Source organism: Armigeres subalbatus, chromosome 1 (genome assembly GCF_024139115.2).
Source record: "Armigeres subalbatus isolate Guangzhou_Male chromosome 1, GZ_Asu_2, whole genome shotgun sequence".
In the NCBI taxonomy this organism is placed as follows: domain Eukaryota; kingdom Metazoa; phylum Arthropoda; class Insecta; order Diptera; family Culicidae; genus Armigeres; species Armigeres subalbatus.
In genome coordinates, this window is record NC_085139.1 from 28552947 (window position 1) to 28580665 (window position 27719).

The 27719-nt window shown below is 40.8% G+C and overlaps 1 long non-coding RNA gene across 1 annotated transcript; it reads right to left on the reverse strand.

Moving 5' to 3' along the window:
* Window positions 1-14325: 14325 nt before the first annotated feature.
* On the reverse strand, window positions 14326-15983 carry LOC134208205 (uncharacterized). The gene is made up of 3 exons (XR_009978546.1): window positions 15304-15983; window positions 15107-15225; window positions 14326-14638 (listed from the first exon to the last, which is right to left on the reverse strand). It is a non-coding gene; the product is annotated as an uncharacterized LOC134208205 (long non-coding RNA).
* Window positions 15984-27719: the final 11736 nt, after the last annotated feature.

The window sequence follows — 27719 nt, forward strand, 5'->3', positions numbered from 1 at the left end:
TATCATCTTTGCGAAAACACTTCTTAGGGGGACTTCGAAACAAGGATCTTGCCCATGCAGGAATATTCCAGAGAGAAAAATCATTTCCAGAGTTACTCACCTGGTTAAAAAACGAGTGGGACGATAGAAATGAAATTGAAGAGATCAACGTAAGAGTGGAAATATTGAACAAGGCTATGGAAGACAATCTCAATCAAATCTCTAACGAGGGACATAGAAAAAACTTGAATGGTGAAGAATGTCAAAATGATTTTTCACACGCATATGTTCAAAGGACTACATCTAACACGAAACAAAAAAACTGATCAATGGGGGTTTCGAATATTGCGTCCGAACACCCCGACAAATAGATAATAAACCAATTAGACGCTATAACACTAATATTGCTAAATATAATAATGTGGATAATAATAAGAATAAATTTAAAGTTTATAGGGAAAATTCCAATAATTCACATTCAAATAAGATGGAAGAAAACTCCTCTACAAGTATGCACAAGCTTAATATTTGTATTCCGGCACATGAAAGGGTGCCAATTATACGTACGAGCGATAATCAATTTTTATTGGCCCTCAAAGCATTGGGCAATCCCAATCGTAAAATGAAGTTTTTGATAGATACTGGTACTTGTTGTAATTTAATGAGATGGGACGTAGCTGCTAATATGGGACAAACTGAAGTAAATTTGTCCGACAAATTGAATATGACTGGATTCAATTCAACGCAAACGTTAACATTAGGATCAGTAGAAATAAACGTGATAATGGGGAATTCGCAATATAAAATTAAATTCCATTTAATAAAAGAATTATGTGTACCGGGAATTATAGGAGCAGAATTTCTTAAGCAACATACATTATATATTGATCAGCAATTTGCGTATATCATTTTGCGCAAACCAGATATTATTGTGAACACTACTAAAAATAAATCAAAGAGGGGAATAAATGGCGTCAATTCATTAGCTGGAAAAATCAGTGAAGGAAACACAAGTAATCGGAATTACGTATTATTTAGTGACATGGCTTGTCAAACAGAGACAACAGATAACGAAGATTTTGCATTTAAAGAAGCTGAACATATTATTGACAAAGGATGTCGAACAAATAATCAAACTATTGATACAGGTCATTTTCCTAAGGATACTTATATGAAACAACATACGGATTTAAATTATTTTGCAGAAAATAATTATGACAAACAGGAACAAACCAACCAACTCGAAGACAATTATTCGCTTAAGGTTCAAGAAAACCAGGAATTAAACGAAATGAAAAATGAAGGTATTAGATACCCCATAGAATTTACCTACGATCATCGATTCTGTTTGGAACTTGCCACACTTGAAAATCCAAACGAATTAACAAAATATCTTTTAGACACTGGGGCTCAAATGAATATAATCAGCGCCAAAAGAGCAATCAGAGTAGGAGCAAAATCCATAAATACGAAAGATCAAATGACAGTTCAAGGAGTGACTAAAAATTCGATTTTATCAATAGGATCTGTTTGGATACATTTGAAGATTGGAGAGAAAATATTTCCCACAAAATTTTATGTGGTTAAAAATCTAACCGTCCCAGCAATAATTGGAGCGAATTTTATCAAAAAACACGTTCATGCCATTGAAGATAATTTTAAAATTGGAATTTTCAAAACTAATGCAGAGGGTAAGAAGCCATATATGGAAAATAATCGAATACGATGGAACATAGTAGACTACGTCTTAAGGGATATTGAAGACCAAGACAGTTTAAAGAAACATGTTGATGAAAATGAAGAAGAACCAGAGAAACCAGATCCAGATGATATATACACAGACGAAGAAGAATACTTTGCGAATACTATTGTAAATGACGACCTTGCCAAACTTAACAGAAAAATGGGAGAAGTTTTTACATCAGAGGCTATGGTAGATGAACCATCCGAGGAAATTTATGGGTTCGAAAATTTAGATCAAAAACTGGATTGCAGCCTTGTAGAAAACAACATTCATGAACAATTGCACGGAAATATTAGAACAAGTGAATTAATGAAATTACTAGAAATGAAACATTTTGTGGTACCTGTCGCACTACGTAAGTATGGCAATTTAGATACTTGTATTAGTATTAGTAAGAGTTTGGTCAATTGCGGTTTGGCGGTACTGTGAATGAATGGTCACTCTCATTCTAAGATACACCTTGGCGTGCTCCGGTCACCACATATTGGCGACGAGGTGAAAGTTTCTCGGAAAATTTACAAAGTGAAGTTCAAATTTCAGAAAATTTGGTTTTATTTGGTGTGGTTTGTGAATAAGTTTTCTATTCATAAAAAGGAAAAAGGTAAAAGTTGTGATGTTTAACGTTAAATTGAATAAAATGGAAACTCTCAATTGGTCAGTGTTGCGGCGGCCATATTGGTAGCGTGGGTAGTGAAGAAAAGGTGAACGGATTAAATGGTTGAGTAGAAAAATAATTTTATAATGGAAAAAAATGTGCTTGAATTCAGGAATGAAAAAAAAAAAAAACCGGAAGATTTTATGCAGAAGTTTTTAGTGGAAAAAGTGTGACTAGCTATGAAAAAATAAAATCTGAAAGCTCATTGAATAACGACCAGCAAATGTGATTTGAGAAAATTCTAATACATCTATTCGGCCAAAAATTGAAGAATACTTGTGAGAAGATGAAAATGTGAGTCAGTGGCTGAAAGAAAAAAAAAAGAGTGATCGAGGTGCATAACTACGTGCACATGAGCAATGAGGAGTGCAAAACACGTATGTATGGGTAGGCTCATTGAGTAGCCCTGACTAGTGATCTGATCTGACCAGACTGACCAGACCATGCTGTTTCTTTGTGTAAGATGTTACTTTACCATGATTCAGGTACGTACCAATGAGAATAGATAGAAGGTGAGGAAGAAGACCAAATGCAAGTGTATTAGTAGATGATGAAAAATGTAAACAGCAAATGGTGACGTACATATTTGCACGGCTTCTTATGGGAGCTCGTTCGAATGTAGTAGTGAAAGCTTTTTCGCCATACCCGAAAGGCACGCACACAATATATGGATTTCCATACCTTAGTATCTATTTTCATTGGGTACGTACATGTGGTTGTGGCTGTGGAACATTTTGACAAACTTTTGGATGATTCGGAGATTCTAATCAAGATACTTTATTAATAATGACGACTTTAAACAAGAGTACCAATATAATATTCAATTATTGCTGATCTTTTAGATCTGCTTGTTAGATTATTCTATTTAAATTCATTCATCTCAATCTAGTTGAAACATACAAATAGATGTATCCATTATTCAGGAACCAATATATTCCATCTGGTTCTAGTGTGCTAGAGAGAATGAAAGAAGAATCGATTTATGAATGAAGACATTCACGCTGTGCTATATGAATGGTTGGCATACATATGCTTGGAAATATAAAATGGGGTAGTTCATAATTTGATCTGTTTAGTTGTGTTGTGCATATGTTGAGAATGGTATAACACAAAATGAACGAGTGTAACGGTGGCAGCATCAATGCGACTGTTCAGCATCGAGTTAGCCTTTACAAGGGCTCGTTGTGGACGGGAAATATATGTAGGCATGTGTTAGTTTCTTTTCGCTTCGAACAGTCGCTGCAGTGCGCGAGCCAGTTAGATTGGATGCGCTCTCTTTAGCAATTAGGTGTTTTTTTTCTCTCCGGCTTAGCATGAGTGTCGTTCTAACGCCAACGCATTGATAATAAGGGAGAATACATAGATATGTGTGTGAGTGATTCAATTCACTATAGATAGCGGGAGCTGAGTAGAAAAGTAAAAGCTGTATGTGATTCAATTCACTATGAAGGGAGATGCTCACTATAAATAGCAAGAGCGGCGCAGAAAAGTAAATGCTTGATGTATGTGATTAAATTCACTTGGAAGGGAGAGCTGAGAGCAAAGCAAATTATTTGGGTGTGTGATTCAATTCACTGTGATGTGCGTTATGAATGAATTTGAAAATGGAATGCATGTGATTTAATTCACTCAAATACGGGAGAAAAGATAGGGCATGTTGAAATTAAGCCAGAACCTCCGTATGAAGTAAAGAAATTGATGACGTGATTAAATTCACTGATTAGGAAAATGTTACCAAAATGGGTGTGATTCAATTCACTATGATAAATGCCTGCCTACTCTGCCGATTGAGAGTTTTCTATGTTGTAAGGATTGTATCTAAATAAAATTCATCTTTAGGCAAAATGGTAGATTCCGTGGAAGAAATCGTTCAGCCGACATCGTTTTTCAGTCCTGCGTCGTATAACTTGCCGCAGTTTAAATTCTTGCATCTGCCATCATCGGAGATCAGAAATGCTTGGATCGGGTGGATTCGATGGTTCGAGAATGTCATGGTTGCTACCAATATTACTGAAGGCAGATATCGAAAAGCGCAATTACTGGCAATGGGCGGTATTGAGTTGCAAGGTGTGTTCTATGGATTACCTGGAGCGGACATTGATGGTATTGATGGAAGGGATCCATACCTAGTAGCTAAGGAGATGCTAACAGAACATTTCTCCCCTAAACAACACGAAAGCTTTGAGAGGTTTCAGTTCTGGGCGATGCGTATGGATAAGGACGAATCTATTGAAAAATTTCTATTGCGAGTGCAACAAAAGGCGGAAAAATGTGCTTTTGGTAGAAATGAACACGAATGCCGTCAAATTGCTGTAATTGATAAGGTTATACAAAATGCTCCAGAGGATCTTCGTCGAAAGTTGCTCGAAAGGGACCAACTGAAACTTGACGACGTATCGAAAATTATCAATGCTTATCAATCTATCAAACACCAAGCGTCCCAGATGACCACTGGACCCAATTCTGTTGATGTGAATAGTTTGATTGTCAAGGGATCAGGAATACCGTTTTACAAGGACACTGGTATTCCTGCCTATAAAGCGAGATGTTCACGTTGCGGAAGGGTACAACATCAGAATATAGAAAAATGTCCAGCAGTGGACAAATCGTGTCATCGTTGTCGGCGAGTTGGTCATTTCCAAACAATGTGTAAAGCAAAATTGGAGAGAGAAGTAAATTGTAAAACTGTTTCGTTATCGTAAGATTTCCAATATGTTTTCTTTTCATTTAGCCTGCGAGAGTGCAAAAGCGAAGGTACTCGCCACCGAGAGGTGGTTCCAACAAACGATTTAAATTTGTACGACACATTGAGTCACGCGATGAGAGTGGTGATATTAAAAAAGAAGATCTTCCGGTGTATAAAATATCAGACGAACAAGATGAGTATATCACTTGCTGTGTAGGGGGTATTGGCATAGAAATGCTAATTGATTCTGGGTCGACATACAATCTCATAGATGACACTACCTGGGAGCTATTGAAGCTTAAAGGGGTGGAATGTCATTCGCAAAGATACGATTCCACAAAGCAATTCCTTGCATATGGAAAAGTACCGCTAAAGCTCATCACGGTGTTCGATGCGGAACTCGAAATCAAAGATGGTTTCGAAACAATTTCCTCCAATACAACTTTCTATGTGATCCAAGGAGGCCAACAATCACTGCTGGGGAAGATCACAGCGCGAGAATTGGGATTGCTTCGAGTTGGATTACCTAGCACTGTCAAGGAAGGCGTCAACCGGGTAGAGGAACCGAAGCCCTTCCCTAAAATAAAAGACTTCAAGTTAGTTCTGCCCATTGATAGAACGGTGCCGCCTGTTATCCAACCACTTCGCCGGTGTCCAATTCCCATGCTCGATCAGGTGAAAACGAAATTAGATGAATTATTGTCAATGGGCATCATCGAACGAGTAACAAAGCCATCTTCCTGGGTATCTCCCCTGGTACCTATCATGAAGGATAACGGTGAGCTGAGGTTATGTGTAGACATGCGGCGCGCAAACCAGGCGATTCAGAGGTTGAATCACCCCTTCCAGTTTTTGAAGATCTATTAGCAAGGTTCAAAGGAGCGAAGTTTTTACGACATTGGACATACAGCAAGCGTTTCATCAAGTGGAGCTCGATGAAGACAGCAGAGATATTACCACATTCGTAACGAACTGGGGATTGTTTCGGTACACGCGGCTGCTGTTTGGTGTAAACTATGCACCAGAATTCTTTCAAAATCTAATGGAAAGTATACTTGCTGGCTGCAAAAACACAGTAGTATTTATCGATGATATTTTCATGTGGGGTTCGTCAGAGGCAGAGCACGATGAAGTGGTTAAGAAAACGTTATCCGTGATAGCTTCACACGGCTTATTGCTCAATATTCGGAAGTGCAAATTTAAAAGGACAGAAACTGAATTTCTTGGTCATAAGCTCTCAGCGGACGGAGTTTTGCCATCGGATTCTAAAGTTAACTCACTGTTACAGTGCCGTGCCCCTTGCAACAAAGAGGAACTACGCAGTTTTTTGGGTCTGGTTACGTACGTTTCCAGATTCCTTCCCGATCTTGCAACCCTAAGTCATCCGTTGAGAGAACTATTGAAAGATTCAAACAATTTCTATTGGCTTGCTAAGCATCAACATTCGTTTGAATCTCTTAAACGACAGATAGGACGTATTGATCACTTGGGATACTACGATTCTAACGATCAGACCATTTTGGTAACAGATGCTTCAGGTGTTGGCCTCGGTGCTGTATTGGTACAGATACATCAAAACAAAGCTCGTATAATCAGTTACGCTTCCCGAAGCTTATCGGAGACTGAACAAAGATACCCACCCATAGAAAAAGAAGCGCTCGCGATCGTGTGGGGTGTAGAACGATTTCGAATATATCTTTTGGGGATATCGTTCACTCTAGAAACCGACCATCGTCCTTTGGAAGTTTTGTTTACGACAAAGTCACGCCCCACAGCACGTATTGAACGATGGATGCTGAGATTGCAAGCGTTTAGATTTAAGGTCGTCTACAAAAAGGGGTCATCTAACATTGCTGATACTCTCTCACGCCTTGGATCACATGTGAATGATCCAAGCTGGCAAGAAGAATCTGAGGTGTATATACGAAGAACTGCCGCTAATGCCTTAGCAATACTGCATAATGACCAATCGAAAACTGATTATGACACAGATACCGAGATCACGATTCGTGCTATTCAGGAAACGGCTGCTATTGATATATCGGAAGTAGTTGAAGCAACGAAGAATGATGAAGCAATGCAAGCTGTATCATCCTCCATCATGGAAGAAGACTGGACTTCAAGTATGGTTAAACAATATTCCCCGTTCCGCAGTGAACTTTCGTTCGCTAATGGCTTGATTATGCGTGGATCTAAAATAGTAGTTCCATTGAGTCTCAGAGAAAGAATGCTAATGCTTGCTTATGAAGGTCATCCGGGCCAAACGTGTATGAAGCGACGATTGCGAGATCGCTGTTGGTGGCCAAATATGGATCAGGAAGCAGTCAAAGTTTGCGAAAAATGCGAAGGATGTCGTCTTGTGCAAATACCGGACCCACCGGAACCAATGGTGCGTAGAACTCTTCCGGAAAAACCGTGGATTGATATCGCGATCGATTTTCTTGGCCCTTTGCCAACGGGAGAACACATATTGGTGGTGGTTGATTACTTTAGCAGACATGTTGACTTGGAAATAATGATGTCAATAACTGCCAAGGAAACTATCAAGCGTTTGTCAAAGATTTTTGGATTGTGGGGCGTGCCTCGCACAATCACGCTGGATAACGGAAGACAGTTTGTTGCTACAGAATTTGAGGATTTCTGCAAAGTTAAAGGAATATATTTGAACTATACCACACCGTACTGGCCACAAGCCAATGGCGAGGTGGAGCGCCAAAATCGATCGCTTCTGAAACGTTTAAAATTGCAAATGCCCTTTACGGCGACTGGAGGTCGGAAATGACACAGTATTTAGAGATGTACAACAACACTCCTCATTCTACAACTGGAAAGTCTCCGAATGAGCTTCTACAAAACCGACGACTACGATTCAAATTTCCAGATGTAGAAGATTTATCTACGGCCGTTTCGTCAACAGAATATAGAGACAGAGACACGTTTAATAAATTCGTGGGAAAGGAAAGAGAGGATGCTAAGCGTAATTCGAGATCCAGTGATATAGGTCCAGATGACATAGTACTTCTACGCAACCTGAATCCAACAAATAAGCTCTCGACCAGCTTTCTAAGGGACAAGTTTTTGGTTGTAGATCGAAGTGGAACAAACGTCCGTGTTCGTTCAATGGATACAGGTAAATCAATTGAATTACTTTCGATTATTTCAGCAAGCATAATAACCCTATCACTTTTATTAATTATTTCCCTCAGGCAAAGAATATGACAGGAATGTTTCTCATTTGAAAAAGATTCCAGGTACAACAACTGATCCCTGTAATAGCAGCTTATCAAATGATAAAAACGAATCAGTATTACTTCGTCGTTCTGAGCGTATCCGTAAACTTGTTGATCCTTAAGTGTTCTGTTCGGTGTCTCAAAGAAATCAACTAACTCATTACAGTACTAACGAAAAATGTGTTTAATAAAAACAAAAGTAAATTACCCGCATTATTAATCATTCAATTTAATTATAGAAAAGGGGATGTGGTACCTGTCGCACTACGTAAGTATGGCAATTTAGATACTTGTATTAGTATTAGTAAGAGTTTGGTCAATTGCGGTTTGGCGGTACTGTGAATTAATGGTCACTCTCATTCTAAGATACACCTTGGCGTGCTCCGGTCACCACACATTTGAAAACAGATGATTTTAATACAATGGCCCAAATTATGGTTAATTACCAAGATGTGTTTTTTCTCCAAGGAGATCACCTTACAGTAACTAATGCGGCTGTTCATGAGATCGAGACTACAACTAATGTTCCAATCAACAAACGACAATATCGATTCCCAGAGAAAACCAAAATTCAAATTAATAAAGAGATAGAGGAAATGGAGCGGCAAGGGATCATTAGACCGAGTAAAAGTCCATGGAATGCACCAGTCTTGTGTATTCCGAAAAAAGACTTGGATACAGACGGCAATAAGAAATATCGCATTGTAGTAGACTTCAGAGCTCTAAATCTTATCACAAAACCTTTTGTATACCCAATTCCCATAATTGACGAAATTTTAGATAGCCTTGGTGATAGCAAATACTTTTCAACAATCGATTTGAAATCCGGATTTTATCAGGTTGCTATTCATCCGAAAGACGCTCCAAAAACAGCTTTCTCCACCCCAACAGGACATTTCGAATTTACGAGAATGCCTATGGGACTCAGAAATAGCCCATCAACATTTCAAAGATTGATGAACACTGTGTTATACGAACTAAGAGGCATAAAAGCATTCGTTTATTTAGATGACATAATAGTTTCAGGAAGTACAATTGAAGAACACAGCAAAAACTTGTCAAAGGTATTGGGGGCTCTTCGTAAGCATAATTTGAAAATTGAACCATCCAAATGCCAAATTTTAAGGACAGAATTGAAATTTTTGGGACACATCGTGAATAAAAGCGGAATTCATCCTGTAACGGACAATATAACAGCAATTCAAAAGATGCCAACACCAAAAACAGTAAAAGATGTTCGTTCGTTTCTAGGAACAGTTAATTTCTATGGAAAATTCATACCAAGAATAGCCGAAATACGAAAACCATTAAATGATTTACTCAGGAAAAACGTAAAGTTTAATTGGACCAACGAATGCCAACAAGCATTTTCAAAACTGAAAACTTTCTAACTTCAGATACCTTATTAGTAAGGCCGAATTACAATGATACATTTGTTTTAACTACAGACGCTAGTGATTATGCGATCGGAGCAGTACTTTCAAATGAAAAATCTATAAACAGACCTATTGCATTCGCCAGTAGGAGTCTTGTTGGCGCTGAACGTAAATATCATACAATTGAGAAGGAATTACTTGCAATCGTATGGGCGGTAAACTATTTTAAACATTATATTTATCAACAGCGGTTTATAGTCTACACTGATCATAGACCACTGATTTCGCTATGGCACTTGAAGGAAACCTCTCCAACCTTGACCAGATTAAGATTGAAATTGCAGGGATTGGAAATTGATATTCGATACAAACAAGGAAAGGATAACGTTGTAGCGGACTTCTTATCTAGACTGCAGCAGCCGGATAATGAGAAGGAAAGTAGCCCAAACCATATTGCAGTCGTTACCAGACGACAAAGAAGGCAAATACAACAGCAAGAAAAGGAAAAGACCAATCATGACAATGCAAACACAAAAGCCTTCAATGGAAAAACGAGTAAAAATTGGAGCGCAGATATGGATGGACTGGATAACATTGATTTAAGCTTCAACATAGATGACGATCAATGTCATGAGAATGTATACGAAGAATTTGAAGACGCTGAACGAGATGGTAAAATTGATTTCAAATTTTTGAACTTTTCTAAAGAAAGAATTCCAGAAAATAAAATTGATGCAACGTTTGTTATTCTTAACAGCAGATCAGCATACAAAGAGTTGAGCGAATTGGCTAAGCTGCCTCATGGCCTGAAAGATTATTTGAATGGAAACATATTTTCAATACCAGATCACAAAATGTGGGGCATTATATTGAACGGAACCAAGCAATCAAAAGAAGACCCGAAAATATTATTTCAGGAATTGACGAATGGATTTAGCAAACATCCAGTATTCGCAAATGAAGCGAAAAATATTCAAATAATTTCGTTTAGAAACCTCCAAGCTCCTATATATGCAAACATGCTACGATTTATTGCAGAAAAATTAAATAAGAAATTCACGTTGTTTGCCCCAAACAAAGAGAGGATGTGGGTGCCACATGAAGAAAGAGATACAGTACTTAAGGAATTTCACGACTGCCCATTGGGGGGACATGTTGGGGGTAAACGTATGTTTCAGCGGATAAGCCCAATGTTCATGTGGGAAAATATGCGAAAAGATATTGAAAACTATGTAAAGCAGTGTGACTCTTGCCAAAAGAACAAAATTAGTGCCTCAAACAAAATTCCAATGAAGATTACCACTACATCTATTGAACCATTCGATAAAATATTTATGGATATTGTAGTACTACCTGAATCTAATAATGGCAACAAATATGGCCTGGTCATACAGGATGACTTAACCAGATATCTAACAGTTGCGGCAATGGAAAATCAAGAAAGCGAAACTGTAGCGAAAACTTTCGTAGATAACTTTATTTGTAAATTTGGAACACCCAAGGAACTAGTAACAGATCAAGGTGCAAATTTCGTGAGCAACCTCATGAAAAATGTTTATAAAGTTTTAAAATAAAAAGATAACAACAACAGCATATCATCCTCAGGCAAATCTTGTGGAACGATCCAACAGAGAATTAAAAATTTACTTACGCCAATTTATAGGAGGAGATCCACAAACCTGGGATAGGCTTTTACCCCATTTTACATTCCAGTATAACACTACAATTAATTCATCGACTGGTTTCACGCCTTTCGAATTACTCTATGGCAGAAAAGCAAGAATTCCTAATTCAATATACAGAATGAGAGATATGGAATTTACCTATGGAGACTATTCCAACGAATTGAAAGTCACTCTAAAATATATTCACGACACGGCTAGAGAAAACTTGATAGTATCGAAGGAGAAACGGAAGGAATATTTCGACAAAACAGCTAAAGATTGGCAACCAATGTGGGGAGATATGGTTTTAGTGAAAGCCAACCCCACAGGTACAGGACAGAAATTGCAATCTTTATGGAGAGGTCCATATGAAGTAGTTAGTCTTCCAAGTGCACAAACTACAATAATCAAAAACGGGACGAAATCTTTGGAGGAACATCAGGAGTAGAAATTTTCGGAGGAACATCAGGAAAAGGTGAATTAACAAGGCGATATGAAAGAAGATTTAACCAGGCGGAATAACACAATAACTCCGAGATAAGCAGAAACAGGAAAACCATGAAGACTAAACTCCCACGATAGAAGACAAGTTATGAAGAGGATCAACCCAAGGCGAAATATCGAACGAGCAAAATTTTATCAATAACAACTAATTTGCATCACACAACAAAAGATGCGAATGTCTCACAACAAAACTGAGCAGCGTATACACGGCAATTCACCACAACTTACGTATCAACGGCGAATCAACTGAAAACTATTGGAGATACACTATAATAGCTACACATTTTTGCTATAAGGCAAGCAGCAAATCTATGAACTACAACCAGAGGAAAGCAACATATACATTCGGAGATGGCACGTCAAATTATTACTAGTGAACGGTACGATCAAATTTTACGCACCCAGCAAACGATAGACATCATATATCAAAAACTTTACCACGGAGACCCAATATTACGTTACAAGTTCAAACAACCAAGCAACAGACCAGGAGTATACCCTGCACTCGGAATCTGAAACCGACCAAGTGATCTACACGAAATATTATGAAGAAGCGAGCATCAGCAAGCAGACGCTAGGCGAGTTAAGATGGCATCATCAGGTAAGACACTCTCGAGGAAGTATATGTGTAGAGGGATTAGGCGCAAATATTACAAAAAAGTTATAGCAAAATTAATTTGAAGAATCAGAAAATTGTACGAAAATAGTATCAAGGAATTTCAAAGATATACACTGCTTGAAAATTTGTATTTTTTAATGATCAGAGGACAACTTTTGAATATTTCATGAATATGTTTGAACTATAGCTTCAGGAGAACCCTAAAGTTTTGAAACGAAACCATCAACTATCCACTTGAAATGATAATTTACAATTCTAATTTCAAGCTCAGTGGGTTGGAAGAGACGCCATGCAATAATCATCATTTTTCTTCTATTATTAAAGTATGTCATATAAACGAACAAAAGGAAAGATTGGACAGGTTGGAACCTGTCCATTTATGTTTATCAAATAGCAACCGCTGTTGAAAATAAACAACGGATATTTAAGTATAAGCAAAACTTGGCGAATAAGCTGGCCTAGAAATAGTAGCTGACTCAATTGTTAAATAATTGTTTATTTAGAGAGTACGAATGCTCTCGGAGCAGAATGTCGCATGAGAGTAAATGTAGGTAGCATGCAACATTCTGCAACATTATTGAAAGTGAGAGAAAAATTGTAAACAATAGCCAGTAGTTATAAATAACGTTTTTGTAAATAAAGAAGAGAGTCGGATTTTGGACTTGGAGTTAGCAAGTCAAATCAGAATTGTTTAAGTGTTTTATTTTTCAAATAGTGATGACTGTTTTCCAGAAAGCTAATCGCTCGGGCTCGTGCACCTGTGCTGAAACCTATCAGCACAGCCTGAACCACCTTGGACTAGTAGGTCGCAATACCCCGCACAGCCTTCGGTGGCATAGTGCGATCTGTCACATAGTAAACGAATCTTGTGTAAATGTAAAATTTTTGGGGCTCAGCTGGGACTATGTCCAAGGGTTTGACGATCCCTCCCTCCCATTCCATCTGCGAGTTGTGGCGCTGCAGGAAATCTGCTGGACAGGACAGAAAGTGTGGAAAAGCGGGCATCGAGTGGCTACCTTCTTCCAAAGCTGTGGCACCACCAACGAGCTGGGAACCGGCTTCATAGTACATTCGTAAAATGTCCCAACCAAAAAGAACTCTATTTTGGTGTCAGTTTGGTCACAAAAATATAAACAAAAATCTCTGAAAGTAAATGTAAATAACATGCAAGAACTTGAATTTATTGATATACATTCTCTGATTAATTTGCACCCTGATAAAAATTAAAAAGGAAGTAATAGATTGCAAGCTTTTGAGAAATTCGAACTTACATATAGCTAGGTTTCACTGCTCGACTTGGTTACACCATCACAACTATCCAGCCGCTCGGAGCACGAGAGTACCTATTTGTAACGGACAGAATCACGTGCCATACCTTCATACCGTAACCGAATGCTGTGGGCGGAATGGAATGGAAAAACCAGATCACGATCCATCCAAAACTGGTACCTATGGTCTATATAAGCACCCCACAGTCAATTTTCGGGTCTCTTTTTCCTGGGAAATACAGATGGAAACTGTTATATATTAACTTATAATTATGAGGATTCAATTATGGCATAGACTTTCTCTTAGGTTTAAAATAATTAGAATTCACGTCTTCATTCCTTACGTTCACAGAATGTAATAATTTAGTTTTATTCCGTTAATTTCGATTACATTGTTCTAACGATTGACCGTGTAACGAGTCATTTCACCGAACGCGTATTATATCGACTGATACGCAGTACGCTACAGTTCTTCCCTCTCAAGAACCTAGCTATATAACTAATTTTAAACTTAAATTCGATTATGGTTGAATAGATTTCTTTTCCAAGCAAAATTCAGAATGCATTAAAATATGTAAATTGTAATCGAACGCACTACGTGCATGTTTCTTTTTAAAAGTTCAGATCGCGATCATTGTTGTTCATTTTTCGAGCTCGACTCCTGGTCATGATCAGGCTATCACTCTGTTTCTGTCGCTTCAATTCAGTTGGATTCGGGTCAATAATGGCTGAATCTGGGAACCCCATAAATGGCTCTTCATCGTCCTCGGATCCTGGAAACCCGTGGTATGCGGTTTCGTCGTATTCAGCACGACTGCGCTTCCTTCGGTTGATTTCTGGGAGTAACATCATCGTGCCTCGAATCGGAGAATGAGCCATCTTCAACTGGTTTCTGTGGGCCATGATCGTCGTTCTTTATATTAGCCTGTAAAAGTCTTTCAAGCACCAAATCTAAAATTTGGGCACACTTTTCCAGTGTTTCAGCCGCTATAAGAACATCATCTAGATAACAGTTGACACCTTCTAGTCCATTTAAGACCTGGTCCATTATTTGTTGGAAGATAGCAGCAGAGCTTGTAGCTCCTTGCGGAAGACGATTATAGGTGAATAACCCTTTCATGGTGTTGATGACAGTAAATTTTTTTGACCGCTCAGACAGAGGAACTTGCGTATACGCCCCTGCCAAATCTAGGCAACAGAACACCCTACAGCCTGCCAGAGAAGCAAAAATGTCCTGTGCTAGTGGTAGTGGATATGTATTAGGTACTATAGATTTATTGATTGAGACCTTACAGTCTATAACCATTCTTATATCTTGATCTTTTTTTACAACCACTATCACAGGCGATGCCCATTCACTAGCCTTTATAGGTGTGATTACCTTCTGTTGCTCCAGCATCTGCAAATGTTGCGACAGTTTGTCCTTCAATTTGTAGGGTACCGTATAGGCCTTCTTGAAAATAGGTTGTTCTTTTTTTAGTATCAGTTCCCCCTCATAGCCTACGATAGGTTCAGAAAAATCTTTGTCAAATATTTTTTTATACTTTTGCTTTATAACGTCGATCAAATCATCAATACCTTTCTTTTCATTCAAGCTATTCACCACTGCAGCATTAGTAAAATTAGAACGCCACCCAGGGAAGAAACAGTCCAGCCATGACCTTCCAATCAAGGGAACAAAATTGTTGTTGCATTTTAAAACAACAAGTTTTTGTTGTGCCACTATACTGTTAAGCTCTACTTGCACAGAAATTTCTCCAAGAATCCTTAACCGAGCACCATCAACAACAATTAGCTGTCTACTAGAGCTACGCATCAAAATATCTTTGAAAAATTTCCTACAATCAGTTTCACTTATAACAGAAACCGCAGAGCCAGAATCTATTTCCATTTTCAAAAAACAGTTTTGCACCCTTGTTTTGATCATGCACGGTTCATTTAACTTCTTAATAGCAGAAATCATCAAGCATTCCATTCCATCTGTTTCATCGCCCGAGCTGTCCTGTCCACCTTGTCTCTTGAAATCATAGCTGGTGTCTTTGTCACCCTTCTCTACATGGTGCACCGAGTTCCTATTCTTTAAACTGAAACAGTCTCTTCTCAGATGACCTCGTTTTTTGCAATAATTACAAATTGCATTAGCATATGCACCACGATTTCTAACTTCCGCAGGAGACCTACCTCGAAAATTAACTCGTCTGTCGTACCTGTTAGCACCTCTGCCTCTATATGTCTTGTTACGATCATAGTCTCGGCTATATTCTCCTCAGTTCAATCAAAGGTAATTGCCTATTTCCAGGGATTAAACCACCCGACTTGGACGTTAATTTACAATGTTATGAAAACTCATATGTGAATATGTACGTTATGTGGAAGATATTGATTTGGAAAATGTATTGGAGGTAACCACTTTCCCTTCGATGGGACTCGAACCCATGACCCTACAGTACGCTAGACTGGTGCTTTAACCAACTAAGCTACGAAGGACCTCCGTCGGCCTTCGCAACCTAGTGGCTACTGAACGAGCTCGAGATTCCCAAATTGGACGCATAGTCAAATCACTCGCAATCCATTTCTCAAACCAATACTTCCACATGTATTATACACGTCCACATTAGAGGAGCGTGAGTATTTAGAATGTCTGGCGGCTATACACATTCTTCATCAGCAACGGTACTGATCAAGTGAGGTTGTGTAAGCTATTTGCCAGTCGGTCGTCAAGCTCAGACCCGACCGCATTGCGTAGGCAAGAGCACGCAACTCAAGTTCAGTTCAATCAAAGGTAATTGCCTATTTCCAGGGATTAAACCACCCGACTTGGACGTTAATTTACAATGTTATGAAAACTCATATGTGAATATGTACGTTATGTGAACGTATGCTACTGAACGAGCTCGAGATTCCCAAATTGGACGCATAGTCAAATCACTCGCAATCCATTTCTCAAACCAATACTTCCACATGTATTGTACACGTCCACATTAGAGGAGCGTGAGTATTTAGAATGTCTGGCGGCTATACACATTCTTCATCAGCAACGGTACTGATCAATATATTCTCCTACCTTTTTTCCTAATCTACTTTTGACTGAATGCACCTCGTCTTTCCTAGACTCGCTAGCCATTGCCTTAGTTTGTCTATTAGCTACCTCACTGCCCAGCAATTTCTTCTCTATTGCCTCAAGTGTCAGAGTCTCCGACATCAGAAGAGATTTTTGTAATTCCCGATCCATTAACCCCATTATCAAACGATCCCTTATTGCAGTTTCTTTGAATTGCTGGAAATTGCAAAGTTCGGCTTGTAGTTTTACCGACAAAATGTAACTTTCAGCCGATTCATCTACTTTTTGGAATCTGTTGTAGAAGTAAAACCGCTGCATCATATCGGGGTCGACCTTGTCAAACCGTTCCTTCAACTTTTTAATCATGTCCGCATAATTTAATGTCGCTAATTCAACAGTCGGAAACATAAGCTTCAATTCGTCATACACAATTGGACCGGTAAGAGCAATCAACACTGATTTCTTATTTTCCTCTGTCCAACCATTGAAAGAACTGAGATGCTCCAAACGTTCCACATAGTTTGTAAAAGATGTGCCCTTTACATAATGATCCAAGGTACCGAAGGAAGGCATTGTCTATAGTATCAATCACTTACTTGATGAACCTTTTAGCACTGGGATACACGCGGAATAGTAGCTGCAGATATGTTAGATGTTCTCAAACCACTTGTTTACGTTTGTGAGGCACAACCTTCTCACTTTCTCACAGCTCACCGTAAAACTCACGCAGCATAAAGGTTACTCTCGCGAGCAATATTGTAGATCTAGTTGAAAACCGAACTGAGCTCTCGCGACAATCGCATTTTCTCCCATTTCCGAATGTCGCAACTGCATCGTGAGTGGTGCGCATGATGGCGCACGGCTCTGGCATAGATGCGCACTACTCGCGATGCAGTTGCGATATCCGGAAATGGGAGAAAATGCGATTGTCGCGAGAGCTCAGTTCGGTTTTCAACTGGATATACAATAGTAACTCTCTCGAACTGCTTGACCACCTCACAATTGTTCACACACTCACCGCTGGTCACTAGATGATATTTCTAGATTGCTTTAAGAATAGGTCGTATGTGCAAAAGAGAGTCTCTCTTTGGATCTATTCTCTTTCGATTATTACGAAACTATACAAAAGTTTACTTCGAATTTCTTGGCAGATATCCAAAGACGATAGCTTTGTCTGTCATGCTGAAGTGGAAATGTAGCAAAACATGCAAAACTAGCCGAAATATTAGCGAAAGAGAGCGCGATCAAAGAGAATCTCTTTTTTGCACATACGACCTATTCTCAAAGCAATCTAGATTTTAGCTTCCCGTTGTGAGTGGGCTGGGAAGGCGGTAACTGCTAGCTCTCAATGATTATGAAACGAGACAATGGTTCGACCGAGCAATGCAAAATGAGCGAAGTGAAATGCAGATCTGCGAATAATGTAGAGAAATAAAATGGCCAACGCAAATTTGCGCAGCGTTATATAAAATAGAATCGATTATAATTGCATAACTACACGTCGTAAAAGACGTTTTTTTTTGTATCACCTGTATCAACAGCTGCTGATTTGATCCAGGTTTATAACCCTTCAAATAAAAACGTAAGCACACTGTCTCTGCACAAGTTTTGTCTAGCTTACCTCCCTACAAAAACTCTGCTAAACACTTATACAGCTCACTCTGGAATTTCCTTGCTACAGGGATTATTCCGTTTGAGATTCACTATTCACTTATTTTCCTCGTCGCCAGTTGTTATATATTAACTTATAATTATGAGGATTCAATTATGGCATAGACTTTCTCTTAGGTTTAAAATAATTAGAATTCACGTCTTCATTCCTTACGTTCACAGAATGTAATAATTTAGTTTTATTCCGTTAATTTCGATTACATTGTTCTAACGATTGACCGTGTAACGAGTCATTTCACCGAACGCGTATTATATCGACTGATACGCAGTACGCTACAGAAACAACCAAAAGTTTTAATCCAAAGTGATCGGCTAGAGTCTAGGTTGCAAGTTAGTGATACCGTTTTGGTGAACATATCACCCTAAAAGTCTAAATTGGAAGTAAATTCCACCTTCTTACTCGCGAACCTTCCTAGCTCGCGAAGACATTAAAAGTGGCCACTTTGTGGCAGCTGGTCCTCCTTATCGCCAACATGAGGCCAGCAAGTGATGCGAGAGGTCGCCATCCAGCTCGGACGTTATAATCGACACGTGGTTAAAGTTAGTGGGCTGGATAGGCAAGGTGTCAAAACCGCGAGTTTAAGAAAATCCCTCTCAAGTGCAAACCTAGTGCCGATTGAAGTGTTTCCTCTCCCAATTGGTCGTCCGTAACCATACGACCCAATAAAGCGTCGTTAGCCATACGGTCCCCGGCCCGAGAAGGGTGAAGTGCTCCAGTTAACCGATTCAACATCGCCGTCGGCACCCGTAGGCGACACGTGACGACGAAGACATCACCAGCAGATAGTCGAGCCGTGAATGAATTTAGTAATTCTTTGAATAAATTATAAATATACCTATCAACAAAAATCAATTTTCTGAATATATATATATATATATTCTTCTGATTGGGTGTTTAAACTATAAATCTTGCTATCAGTTCTTTGCGTGCAACGAAAGAAAGTTTTTCAGGTTGTGAAAAGAAGGCAACAGGTGAGTTTTCCCCAGCACATTGTGCCGACCCTGAGTAATTGAAGAGGTGAGCTGGCTCGGGACGACGCATGGGCGTCATTGGTAGTTACAAGTACTGGGTAAGATGCGCAAACGTGTGATTGGGTGGCAGCCAATCAACGCAAGGATGTGTGCACCGCCGAGCTACCCATAGCACCACAGACAAACAGAGACTTATATGTGCTATATCAACATATACATTGATAGACGGTATATTTCATTCATTTATTTATTTAGTTAACATCTAAACAGATAACACTGAATCAACAATTTGACGCCACAATGCACGGTTCGAGGCCGCATCTCTCCATCCTCGGATACGCCCCACACTCGCCAAGTCGTTCTGCACCTGGTCTGCCCATCTCGCTCGCTGCGCTCCACGCCGTCTCGTACCTGCCGGATCGGAAGCGAACACCATCTTTGCAGGGTTGCTGTCCGGCATTCTTGCAACATGTCCTGCCCATCGTACCCTTCCGGCTTTAGCTACCTTCTGGATACTGGGTTCGCCGTAGAGTTGGGCGAGTTCATGGTTCATTCTTCGCCGCCACACACCGTCTTCTTGCACACCGCCAAAGATGGTCCTAAGCACCCGTCTCTCGAATACTCCGAGTGCTTGCAAGTCCTCCTCGAGCATTGTCCATGTTTCATGTCCGTAGAGGACTACCGGTCTTATTAACGTCTTGTACATGACACATTTGGTGCGGTGGCGAATCTTTTTCGACCGCAGTTTCTTCTGGAGCCCGTAGTAGGCCCGACTTCCACAGATGATGCGCCTTCGTATTTCACGACTAACGTTGTTGTCAGCCGTTAGCAAGGGTCCGAGGTAGACGAATTCCTCGACCACCTCGAAGGTATCCCCGTATATCGTAACACTGCTTCCCATGCGGGCCCTGTCGCGCTCGGTTCCGCCCACAAGCATGTACTTTGTCTTTGACGCATTCACCACCAGTCCAACTTTTGTTGCTTCACGTTTCAGGCGGGTGTACAGTTCTGCCACCTTTGCAAATGTTCGGCCGACAATGTCCATGTCATCCGCGAAGCAAATAAATTGACTGGATCTGTTGAAAATCGTACCCCGGCTGTTACACCCGGCTCTCCGCATGACACCTTCTAGCGCAATGTTGAACAACAGGCACGAAAGTCCATCACCTTGTCTTAGTCCCCGGCGCGATTCGAACGAACTGGAGTGTTCGCCCGAAATCTTCACACAGTTTTGCACACCATCCACCGTTGCTTTGATCAGTCTGGTAAGCTTCCCAGGGAAGCTGTTCTCGTCCGTACGGTACATCTCTCCCTTTTTTTAAGTAAAGTGAAACATCTCGTTAAATTTTATGATTCATCAAGTTTGAAGTTTATTTAAAATTATGGGCAACACGTTTATTTACACTAAGCTTTACCCATAACAAAACCTTCGAACTTTCCCGGTTTCTTCACCATTCTCTGCGCTCTGGCTGACTCTACTACATTCTCGCTACCAACACCATCTTCTCCTACAACCGTCACATCATCTAACCTTTCTTGATCTTCCCTATCCACCATTTCTTTGTTTTCGACTTGTAGTTTTTTTAAATGAGCACTATTCCTTACATAAATTTTTCCGGATTCTGTAGATTTCACTGTAATCTTGCTACCTTTTACCTCAATAACATCAAATTCTTCAGCCGTAAACGTCGGTTGCAAAGAACCAATATGTATGTTGCGCATAATAACCGTGTCTCCTTCCTTTATTTGATGATAAACGGCGTGGCGGCTCTCATCTGTCCTGGCCTTGTGCTTTTCCTTAAGAATCATGTCTCGATCACGCATTTCTTCCAATTCTAGACTGTTTCCTTTTTGAATAAAGGGCACGGTGGTTTGTATTTCCCGTCCAAGCATCATCTTACTTGGTGAAACTCCGGTCGTCTCTTGTGGTGTGGCATGGTACATGAGAAGTATAGATAGTAGAATCTATATTCCACTATCTATAATGAGAAGGTAGTTCATTAGATCACTCTCCCAATCTGTTCCTTGAATCGTACTTATCTTGATCCTACGACCGATGTTTCTCATTTGTCTCTCCACCGCTCCGTTTTGCTGTGGCCAATACGGCGTGGAAAGATTCAAATGAATACCGTAACTGGTGCAAAACTGCTTAAGCTCCGTTGCCTTAAACGCTTAAACTGTGGACCTTTATCCGCTGTTACTGAACCAAATAACGAGAACATTCGCAAAAGTGCGCTAATGACTCTTTGGGAGGTGGCGGGTTTCATAGCTTCAACTTGGATAAATTTGCTTGTATAACATACGACTACGAGTAGAGACTTTCCGGATGGTAAACCCTCCTTAAAATCCATTTCCAGGTCCTGCCATGGTAGGGTGGGGATACGACGAATAATCGGATTTGGGCTATCGGGTATGGACGTCATCTGACAGGGTTTACATTTTTTTACTACCTGCTCAGCTAATTTGTCCATTCCTGGAAACCAAACCTTGGATCTAAGAAGAGCTCGGATTCCTGCAATACCTTGGTGTCCACTGTGTGCCAACTGTACAACCTTTTCTCTTAGAAGTGATGGAATCACTATTCTATCTCCACGAAGAATCAAATCCCCGTACGTACTCAAATCATTTTTTGATTGTTGAAGCTCCGTATTGCAATGAAATGTCTCTCCAATCGCCGGTTTCAATAGCACTTTTTACCTTACACAGCTCATCGTCCTCAGCAATAGCCTTCGATATATCTTCAATACGTATAGCCACTGGTGTCATTTCTTTTACCAACCATTTCACGACATCATTCTCTGTATCATCGGAACATGTCTCTTTCACACTCAGTCTTGAAAACGAATCAGCCAGGTTTTTGTCCTCTGGTTCGTATCTAACGTCAAAATCGAAAGATTGGAGTCTAAGAATCCATCTCTCTATCCTGGCCGATGGTTTGGACTGTACACGGTTGAATAGGTATTGCAAAGGCTTGCAATCGGTAATCAGAGTGAAATGACGCCCGTATAAGTACATATAAAACTTCTCCATAGCCCACACCATCGCATAGCACTCTTTTTCCGTCTGACAGTATTTTTTCTCGTGAACAGATACTCAACAGGCGCAATGGATTGCCCGTGATCAGAGCCGTAGCGTGGACTCCCAGCGCCCTTGGCGAAACCTTTGTTGGGCGCCCCTCTTTTACGAAGGGAAATAAAATGCAATTTTATATTCGGAGATGAGATGGTTACAATGTCCATGTGGTTTGCTGAAAAAACCTCATTGCACTGCTAGATCTCGTTGGGTAAAATAAATCCATGCTTGTCATCACTATCGAACCTATTCGGATTAAGGAAAATGTAACACTAGAGTAGTTCTCAGGCAGACTTCTGACGATGGTTGGTCAAGCTAAATACCTGCCAAAATCGCATTATGAAAAACTTCTGGTTGAAGGCCAGAATCGCCATCGGGCCTATTCGAATCAAGAAAATTCAATTCTGGTGTAAGTCTATGGATGGTTTGGAGATACCACTGGACCTAGTTGGGTAAATTGAATTCAGATCTGGTTAATAGATGTTCGGAATCGCTATCGGACCTATATATAATCGCTATCGGACCACCTATATAGAGTGAATTAATCGATGGCTCAGGTCTAATCACTATCGGTTAATTTTTAGATGAAATCACCATCGGATCTTTTCGGATCAAAGGAAATCCAGTTCTGGATTGGGCCTGCTGGTGGCTTAAAGGCACTTCTGCACATAGTTGGATAAAAAAATCCAATTGTGGAGCGGTTTGGTCGATGATCGGAAACGCTATCGGAAGTAGGAGGGCGAAGAAAAAAACTCTCAATTTGATTAATTATTTAGAAGAAGGAACATCCGCAATGAACGCTGTTAGACACTAACTCTAAAGCCCTCAGTACACTGTTTGTCATGATGACAATTTTTTGTCAAGTCAGCCTAAAATCTATGATGATTTCTTATCAAACTGATAGCTTTCCGGATAAACTTGACAAATATTTGTCCATATAACAAACAGTGGACTGCGGGCTTAACGCCCCAGAACGTCTTAAGACGGAATACCTAATTTGATTATTTTTTGTTATTTTCAATTGTTTAGGTTTCGAAAAAATGTTTGATGTTGATCAATAATATGAATAAATTTAAGAAATTATTTCATTGGATAAAAAACCCGAAAAACAAAATTTAAAAAAATCTGAATGTGAAATTGATGTCATCATTAAGAATTAATTAATTGAATTAAGAATTACAATTGCTTAAAACGTGTTCAAATCACAAACGTGTTCAAATGAAAGCAAAATAGTGATTTTGAACGAAAACAAAAATTTGGGTTGTAGAGGGCTAAGGACATTTTTTTCCAAATAAATTATTGTCCTACTAACAATTTCAACAAAGCAAATATGCCATTCCATGTCGAGCTACCGTGCGAGACAGTCGTCAGTCTTGTACCTCCGGGTCCTTGTTCGGTTTTTTCCTCGTCGTTCTCTCGAGTTTTTACCGCTTGTGTCAAGTGAAGGATTTCTCTTAGCTGTGACAAGGAAGCGGAGCTTATTTGCGAAGCAATTAAGTATCCGTAAATTGAGTTTTCGCGCGTTTTCTGCAAAAATCGCGTGTTTGCAAAGCCAGCGTCATCGTGCGCATCAGCCAAGCCAATCTTCATCGCTTCATCGCTGCCCCCCGCACGCCGTCGTCTTCCGTGGTGTGCAGGTAGACAGCAGCAAACGTCGATCGGATCATCGCCACCAGCAGTGCAGCCCAAGCCATCCGTTCGCAGTGTGCGGTTGGTGAGAAGAAGACCAACACATACGCCTCGGGCGTCGTACCACGTGCTATCGTCTAGTGCGTACTGCAGCAATCGTAAGCAGCCGTCGACGCAGCAGTAGAAAGCTAAGTGTTTGAAATTTCCCCTCGTTGTCTCCCTATTCTTTACCATCTTTATCGATAAGTTATTATAGTCTGTAGTTAGTTTTTGTTTCTTCCATTCCCCTCCCTGTTAGATAAATCTCGGGTACTTATTCAAAAGGACGTATGTGATTTTGTAAACAAAGATTCAAACGTCGATTTGTCCGATCTGATGGCACTCCCACGCAAACCAACACAACTAACAGGTAGCCAAAGGCTTCCCCTACCTGTCTGTGGTGATTGTTTGCGTGAGAGTACTATCAGATTGGACAAATCGACGTTTGAATCTTTGTTTACAAAATCACATACGTCCTTTTGAATAAGTACTCGAGAAATAGTTATTTTTGCGTATTTTTTTTTTTACTCTCCCTGTGATAAGTGTTCTTTAAATAAGTGTGTGTGTGTGCCTCGCTGCAGCGGGACGCTTGGTCTCCGCAATGCACGAAGGCGAAGGCGGTGAAGGTTCGTCGAATTCCCTATCCAATGACCCTTTGTTGCATTCTGGTGTTCCATCCCAGAGTAGAATGGAAATAAGCAACACTACTACCATAAGTCCAGTGAATAATGGTACTTCTCCCCTCACGACCCTCCGCCTCAAGGCCTACCCTCCCGACTCTAGTGGGCCATATGTTGTTTTTTTCCGACCCAAAGGCAAACGCTTGAATATTAGTCAGATCAGCAGAGATCTGGAAAAGCGATTTTCGTCTGTCATGACCATTGACATGGTCGGGTCCAGTAAGCTCCGTGTCACGGTCAGTAATCGCAAACAGGCCAACGAGATTGCCACCTGTGAGCTTTTCACTCTCGAATATAGAGTTTACTTACCGTCAGCAGCGTGCGAGATCGCGGGGTGGTGACGGAGGGAGTATGACATGCGACGATTTGAAACAAGGTTTCGGTCGTTTCAAGAACGCTTCTTTGCCTCCTGTTGCGATACTGGATTGCAAGCAAATGTATTCGGTGTCGCAGGAGGGAGAGAAGCGAGTTTATTCTCCGTCTGATTCTTTCTGCGTCACCTTCTCCGGGTCCGCGCTGCCTGACTACGTAGTGATTGGCAAACTTCGACTACCTGTTCGGTTGTATGTACCGAAGGTGATCTTCTTCTTCTTCTTATTGGCATTACATCCCCACACTGGGACAGAGCCGCCTCGCAGCTTAGTGTTCATTAAGCACTTCCACAGTTATTAACTGCGAGGTTTCTAAGCCAGGTTACCATTTTTGCATTCGTATATCATGAGGCTAGCACGATGATACTTTTATGCCCAGGGAAGTCGAGACAATTTCCAATCCGAAAATTGCCAAGACCGGCACCGGGAATCGAACCCAGCCACCCTCAGCATGGTCTTGCTTTATAGCCGCGCGTCTTACCGTACGGCTAAGGAGGGCCCCAAGGTGATGAATTGTGTTAATTGCAAGCAGCTGGGCCACACCGCTCAGTACTGCTGCAATAAACCTCGCTGCGCATCATGCGGAGAGAAGCATGTGGGTGGCGCGTGCAAGACGGCACCGAAATGTGTCTATTGCAACGAAGGCCCTCCACATGCTCTTGAAGCTTGTCCGACGTACATACAGCGGCGAATTCACCAGAAACGGTCTCTTCAACAGCGGTCTCGTCGAAGTTACGCCGAAATGCTGCAGAAGGCCGCTTCGCCGGTTGTTTCTGAAACCATCTACTCGTCTCTTCCTTTGGACGATCAAGGTAGCTCTGACTCTGAAATTGGAAATGGGGCCTTTGTTTTCAAAGGCTCAACGAGGAAACGAGTAAAACAAAGCCAGCGTCCCTCGAAAAAGCCTAGAAAACAGCCTCAAAGTGATCCCCATTCCAACATGGCGAAATCAAACGCAGGTGGAACTCAAAAACGTTCAACTTTTGTGGTTTCACATCAGAATGAACGAGAGTTCCCACCGCTCCCGGGGACATCTAAAATCCCAGATGCCCCAATTTTTGCGAATTCTCAGCCAGAAAGAGAGCATAGAGAGCGAGCACAACAACCTCCGAGCGCTCCAATGTTCACATTTTCTGGCATTGTGGAGCTCATCCTCAACTTCTTCGATGCTTCCGACCCCGTGAAGAACATGGTCAAAACTGTTCTTCCTATTCTGACTCCTCTCCTGAAGCAGCTGGCTTCAAAAATGCCCCTCCTCGAGTCATTCGTATCCTTCGATGACTAATTTCGTCGATAAGGCTCATATGATTTCGATTCTACAGTGGAACTGTCGAAGTATTCTTTCAAAATTAGATATTTTTAAATTTTAGTTAACAAATTACAATGCGATGTTTTGGCTAACACCAGATGTAAACCTTCATTTTCCCGATTTTAACATCATTCGCCGTGATAGGGCAAATCCATATAAAGGGTGCTTTAGGATCAAAAAGCATCACTCCATCTATAGGGTCGATTTTGCTCCGATGTCAGGTACCGAAGCTGTCGCATGTCAGGTGACTATTCGAGGAAAAGACCTCAGTATCGCCTCGATATATCTTCCTTCAAACACCGCGATATCTCGTAGGGATCTCTCGCACATCTGCTCGGTTATGCCCGAGCCACGGTTGCTCTTGGGAGATTTTAACTCCCACGGAACAGGCTGGGGGGAACTGTACGACGACAACCGTTCATCAATGATATACGACCTCTGCGACGACTTTAATATGACAATTTTGAATACAGGAGAAGTTACACGAGTGGCTCCTCCAGCAAAAGATAGTCGTCTAGATCTTTCCATTTGTTCGAGCTCATTATCGTTGGACTGTACTTGGAAGGTGGTCCAAGATCCCCATGGTAGTGATCATTTGCCGATCGAAGTTTTAATTTCCAATGGACATAATCAATGCGCTTCTATCGACCTCTCATATGACCTCACAAAGCACATCGATTGGGGGAAATATGGGGAGGCCATCACTGATGGCATACAGTCGTTAGAAACACTTCCACCGCGGGAAGAGTACCAGTTTATATCTCAGTTGGTTATTGACAGCGCTCTTCATGCACAACGCCGGCCGGTGCCAGGAGCTTCGGTTCGTAGGAAACCACATAGTCCGTGGTGGGACACTGCGTGCTCACAGCTCTATCGTGAGAAATCCAACGCGTTTAAGGAATTTCGGAAACACGGATCGATCGTTCTTCACAAACGGTACATCGCGCTCGAGACCCAGTTCAAAAAGCTGGTCAAAGTGAAGAAACGTGGATATTGGCGCACTTTTGTTGAAGGTTTATCGCGCGAGACCTCAATGAAAACTCTGTGGACCGTCGGGAGAAGAATGCGCAACGCGTCGTCCGTAAACGAAGATCGTGAAAGCTCGTCGCGGTGGATACTCGATTTTGCGAAGAAAGTTTGTCCGGATTCGGTGCCGGTTAAGCAAGTGTCACGTGATGCTTTTGCTGACA